The sequence below is a fragment of the Taudactylus pleione genome, unplaced genomic scaffold (assembly GCF_031769625.1).
Source record: "Taudactylus pleione unplaced genomic scaffold, aTauple2 ptg000546l, whole genome shotgun sequence".
Taxonomy (NCBI): domain Eukaryota; kingdom Metazoa; phylum Chordata; class Amphibia; order Anura; family Myobatrachidae; genus Taudactylus; species Taudactylus pleione.
Window position 1 is genome coordinate 2,818,213 of NW_028284948.1, and position 6,508 is coordinate 2,824,720.

At 36.4% G+C, this 6,508-nt stretch overlaps 1 pseudogene; it reads left to right on the plus strand.

Annotated features, from left to right (window-relative positions):
- Positions 1 to 354: 354 nt before the first annotated feature.
- Positions 355 to 473, plus strand: LOC148500823 (5S ribosomal RNA; annotated as a pseudogene).
- Positions 474 to 6,508: the final 6,035 nt, after the last annotated feature.

Sequence of the window (6,508 nt, forward strand, 5' to 3'; positions counted from 1 at the left end):
TCATGCGGAATCAAATATATTGGCAAAACTAAAAGACCTTTAAAGTTAAGGATTCAAGAGCATATCAGGAATATTAAAAACAAGGTAGAAGGACACATGGTCTCTAAGCATTTTATGTAACATCATAACTCAGACCCAGAGGAACTGACCTTCAAGGCCATAGAACAAGTGACTATGAGAGAAGGTGACCTCACTAACAAACTATCACAACAAGAGATGTACTGGATATTCAAACTAAGAACTATGGTCCCAGAAGGATTTAATGACAGCTACAAAATAGCACCTTTTTTATGAACATTGAGACATGTGGACTATGACATATGGACCTACTTAGGTGAGCATACCAATTTAGATGTCTACAACCATACCTACCTCCTAACACCCAATCTCGTCTGATCTTGGAAGCTAAGTGTGGTTGGGCCCGGATAGTACTTGGATGGGAGACCCCCTAGGAAGTCCAGGTGCTGTAGTTGAATCTTTTTGGAGGTATACAGAAGTATTGGCACATTTACCAGAAGAACAGAAAGAAAAAAGAAAAATCACTAAAGTAATACTGGAACATCAGAAGAAATCATTTACCCCTCTTCCTTAATGGGTGGACTGATTCTCTAGCATGCTGCTATTCTTCTGAAGACTGAAAGTTTCAAGGGCTATATATATGAAAAAGCCTTTTTCTCACCCATTAGATATCTACAGCCGTACCAACTTCTTAATGTCCAATCTCATCTAATTTTGGAAGCTAAGAGTTGTTGGGCTTGAGTAGTACTTGGATTGGTGACCTCTTAGAAAGTCCGAGTGCTGTAGTCAGTCTTATTGGGGTATGAGAAACACTATGGCCTCTTTACCAAGAAGAGTAAAAGAAATGAATATACTGCTATCAACCTTCATAAAAACAGAATTATTGGAATATTATGGCCCCCATACCAAGAAGAATCAAAGAAATGAATATACTGCTATCAACCTTCATAAGAAACAGAATTCTTGTGGTTTTTGTGAAATCGGTGGCACATGTGGACTAGTATTTATATATTTCTAAAAATGTTCCTGACTACTATTGACTATGAACAATGACTTCAGTGGAAAGAAAGTACTAACAGTCTATATGCAAAAGACTAGGATATCTATAAATAAGCATCTCTCTACCACAGCTAACCTTGTAGTTAGATATTTAGATATCTAAGATATTTAGATACTTAGATATTTAAGATGTGAAGTTGATAAAGGATCTGAAGGCACTTATTAGACCTTAAAAATCATCAGGGCATTTCTCATTATCTTTATTATTAGCATCTATCCCTGACTATCCAACGATTTGTGTACACTGACTATATACATTTGAGGTAGGGATATGTGATATTGGTTGTGTTTAAAATATATAAATACCATAAAAACTGGATTGTTTAATACTGAACCCCTAACAATGTATGTGGGAATGCTTCAATAAGAAAAATTATGCATATTTGTAAACATTTTTTAGTTTTATTTTTAGATAACCTATAAAATGGCACCCACCAGGAGAGTGACATTATCCCATTATGGCTATGTGGACGGCAAGGAGAAACGTGACGTAGGTAGAACATGGCGTAAGTGATGCATGGAGAGTCCCGGAAAGGTCTGGCAGTGTGACACAGTCAGCCATACAGTGGGAGTGGGCGGGAGCACAGCGCTTGGAGTCTGGGTGATGACGAGCATGGGTGATGAACCAATGAGAGCATCTGCCGGGGGAGGCCACGTGGACCATAGATGCCAGAGGAAGTATTATCCGGAAGTGACATGCTGTGAAGTGAGGGCAGAAGTAGCCCTATAGAGAACTGTTTGTACTGATATGAAGTAAGGGCGAAAATTTTGGAAACCGCGCTACTTAATATAAGTTTTTAAGTAACACTTAAAACTCAACATCTATTGATCATCTATACTAAATCTATGTCTAAGAACCTAGTTTATATGTATATATATATATATATGAGTTTTCAGTAATTGGATAAATATTAACCACAGGAAGTGAGATTCCTGATTGCTGTCAATTGATCCTCATTAGTGAGGTATATATAGTCCCAAAAACCCTAATGGAGCTACACTACCCTTGAAGAAGTCTATATAAAAGATGAAACGCGTTGGGAGCTCTACTCCTGCCCTTTATGAACTTGCCGGGAAATTTTAAATAAGATAAGCATTTGCACTTTATCCCAATTTTTTTTCCCTTTTGCATATATTGTGTTTGAAAGTATCTATTATATGCATCACTAGGAGAATATACCTATGAATTCATTATTTACTATGTCCCATATCCTTGGTGTTTTTAATATGTTTTTAGTTTAAATAAATTTTGTACCCTTTTTTATACTGAATATTTGCTTGCTCTATTTCGAATTTTTACAAGCTATTTAAACATGGAGGTTTAACAAGCACTTTACTATTGCACAGACACTTTTCTATTACTATTTGAAGGGTAATCATATTCCTGAGAATATTTCTGTTTGTTTGTATATAAAATATTTACCTATTTAAATAAGGTTTTGGAGGTATATCAGTATTTAATATTTAATTTGCAATATTATACTGACACTTTATGCACATTACCTATTTTATCATATCTATTTGCACTGACACTTTACAGATTAATTATATATTTATTTATTAAATTAGCACTATTGTCGCTTTGCACCAATTTACTGTCTAATGTCTTTTCATGTAATAGCAGCTCACCACTGCTATGTTCATACCTCTTGTTTTGAGCTGACACCCAGAACCAGATGGGAAAGTGTAGATAAGTATTAGTTCTGTTGTATTATTGTATAGATTATATCCAGGTGGCGCTGATTAATCTTTCATTTCTCTCTCTCTCTCTCTCTCTCTCTCTCTCTCTATATATATATATATATATATATATGTATATATATATTGTGACATGATTGGGGTAGGGGTCCCTCTCCTGGGGTAGATGGACACCTCCTTACGCAAAGCAGCCAGGAAACAGAACTCCAGTCATGGGTTTTCATGCAAGCTGGTCGGCACCAGTTTTTATTGTGCAACACCAAAATCAAACAAACCAAACATAAAATAAATCCTAGCCTGTCTAGGCACTGACTAGACAGGTAATTTTCCTCTCTACAAGTGGCAAGGCCTACTGCCTCACCACAAACACAGTACTTCCAAAAGGCCACAGTGTCTCTGAACAAACCTCTGTGTCTGTTCTCCCCAGGGTGTGTGAGACACTGCATTAAAACTCTTACACAGCTATATTGAGCCACTTCCAGGTGTAATCTCTAATTAGCCTGCTTCCCAGGCTGAAAGGCCTAACACCTGGAATGGCCCTGTGAATGGAGCCCTCCCTTCTCTCTCACATCCACACCCCCAGGACCCATTATCCGGCTTTTACCAATAGCCAATACTCAAATCTGTTTTGCAAAACAGACTTTTCCTGGGGGTTTAAAACACATATGACAAACATCTGGAACACACATGCATGCCATCCCTAACTTCTCCAGAGCTTCTACCACATATCCCCCCCTTTGTTTCGACCTGTGGGCGAAACAACTGCAGCCCCCAAGCAATGGACACATGACAAAGCATCTGCATTGGCCAGCTGGCTTCCTGGCCTGTGTTCTACTGTGAACTTAAAGGTTTGTAATGCCAAGAACCACCTCATTATTCTCGAATTGCTGTCTTTGTTCTCTGACATCCACCTCAAAGGGGCATGGTCAGTGATCAATCTGATATTCCTTCCCACCAAGTAGTACCTGAGAGTTTCTAATGCCCACTTTATGGCCAATGCTTCTTTCTCGACCATAGCATAGTTTCTCTCATGTACATTTAATTTTCGGCTTAAGATAAAAATCAGGTGTTCCTCACCCTCTTTGCTTTGGGACAGGATAGCTCCTAAGCCTACATCTGAAGCATCAGTTTGCACAACAAACAATCTGTCAAAATCAGGGGTCATCAGAACTGGTTGGGTACATAATGCTATTTTTAACTCCTGAAAAGCCTTCTCTGGTTCAGGACTCCATTCAACCATGACTTTCTGTTTGCCTTTGGTAAGGTCAGCCAGTGGGACTGCAATGGTGGTAATATTGGGTATAAACCTCATTTAACACCCAGTAATCCATAAGAAGGCCCTCATTTGCTTCTTATTCAGTGGTCATGGCTAGTTTTGTATTGCCTAAATCTTATTAAGCTGTGGCTTTATCAAAAATCTGCCAATGGTGTATCCAAGAAACTTTACTTCTTCCATCCCTAAACAACACTTTTTTGGGTTGGCTGTCAAACCTGCCTTATAGATGGAGTCCAACACTGCTTGTACTCTTGGCAAGTGAGACTGCCAATCAGGACTATGAATGATGACATCATCCAGATAAGCAGCAGCATACTGTCTAAGGGGCTTTAGAATCCTATCCATCATTCTTTGAAAGATAGCAGGTGCACCATGTAGCCAAAAGGACAACATCTTGTATTGAAACAACCCCTCTGGTGCAGAAAAAGCTGTCTTTTCTTTGGAATTAAACAAAAAATATGGTGGTTGCTCATATCAGCTTAATGACATAGCATAGGTGCTTGTAAATGGTGGGGTTTACACTGAACACAGAAAAAAGGGGTTTGCCCTCCAGCACACTGTAGCAAACTTAACAAAAAATACTTAAATCCTACATGATAATAGAGATTCAGAGGTATTAGTTACAAACATTTGCAAATATATGAATAAGCGCCAGGCCAATCATCAAGGCTCCTCTATACTGGCGTCCCTAACATTAAGGGGCTCACGTCTGAGAAGCAAAGTACCCCCAAAAAAATCCAGCCAAGGACCATCCCCAGGGCATCACACGTAAAGGGGAAAAAAGGTGATAGTGAGGTGTAAAGGATAGATGTGTAATGATAAATCAATAAGTGTTAATGAAATGTGAAAGAATTAAAATGACATAAATAATAAACAAATGAAAAGACAAATCTTTACTGCGCTAAGCACTGCTGATAAATTGAAATGTGAATATCTATATCAGGTTTGCTGTCTGTTTAATAAACAGGAGCCTTGATATAAAATAAATCTGGTGTTTTAATAAATACAATATAATCCACATATAAACAACAAAAAATATCAATCATGTGCACATGAATAAGAATCAATCATATAAAAAACTGCAGAGAGCATATAACTCTCTAACTGTAATGCATTACTATGAGAATGTAAATCGATACCATTTCACTGAGGTTCCACAGCACAGCATTCTGATACTGCCACTAGTGCAACAATGTGGCTTTAAAAGTAACAATTAGTTTCCAATGATAAGACAGCTAAATTCCGCTGCTAGAAATACATTCACTACTGGCGTCCCAGTGTGAAGTGAAGTCAAGAGGGGGCAATAGGTTCCATCAATTGTGTATGAAAGAGTCAGCTTGGATCTTCAAATTGGATACTCTTTGCCCTGTAGGATTAAATGAAGCATTAGATCATGTCTCATTTGATTGACACCGAACCTTACCTAATTAGTTGAGCTAGATCAGCAATTTACTGTCATGTCAACTATTGATAAGGGCGGTATTGATGTGGCAAAGGGGACGTCTGTCGCCACCTTTTATCAAGTACCGCTTCCTATAATATCAGTGTTAGGCAATAGGATTCCCCATTTTTATTATTTTATTTTTTATCATGATTATTTTTTCATTATTCCATTCCAACTTATTGAGGCACCCATTCATGAGGGATGAGGTATCCGAGCTCTACAATTCGATATCTGCCAGTCCATACAATGTATGTATATATGTATATGTGTTATGTGCATGTATATGTATATACATATATATGCTTCTTTGTTTCTGTATTTCAATTCTTTTTGGGTAGTGTAAGCTGACATCCTATATATTTTCTTTACATTTAATTATCAATATCAATTATCTTTTATTCTTCAAAATATTCCTTTAATATTTTATTTTATAATTATTTTTAACATTTTTATTTATACATTATCGATTATGCTTCATTGTTATTATTAAAATATTATTTTATTCTATCTTTCATTTTATTATGCTTTTTATCAGCAATGTATACACATCAATGATATACAAAAATGTTTTCTTGAGAAGAAACGTGCATTTTTCGTTGTTTAACGAAATGCAGGTGTAGAAATATAGGAAAGACAGTTTTTGGTGTTCTAGACACTATTTATAATAGACTATTTATATCCCAGAAAAGCATACTGATAATGAATAGTATTTTTTTGATCTGAAGTATCGACTCTTATAGCTAAAGTGCTGGCTATGTGGCTATAGATGAATAGTGTTAAATAAAAATATTTAACAGCTGCTTTACTATTATAGTACATTATGTCATTGAACTAATGCAAACAGGAGGCTTTCTTATAAATTCTAATAAATTGTACTGTAATTTTATTTTTAATGTTATTTTTATCGTGATTATATCATGCAGACTAATAAATGTGACACTTTTAGCTTTCTATATATGTATTACTATTAGGCTTTAATCCTGATATATAGAGTAAGATACCGATTAAAGGAT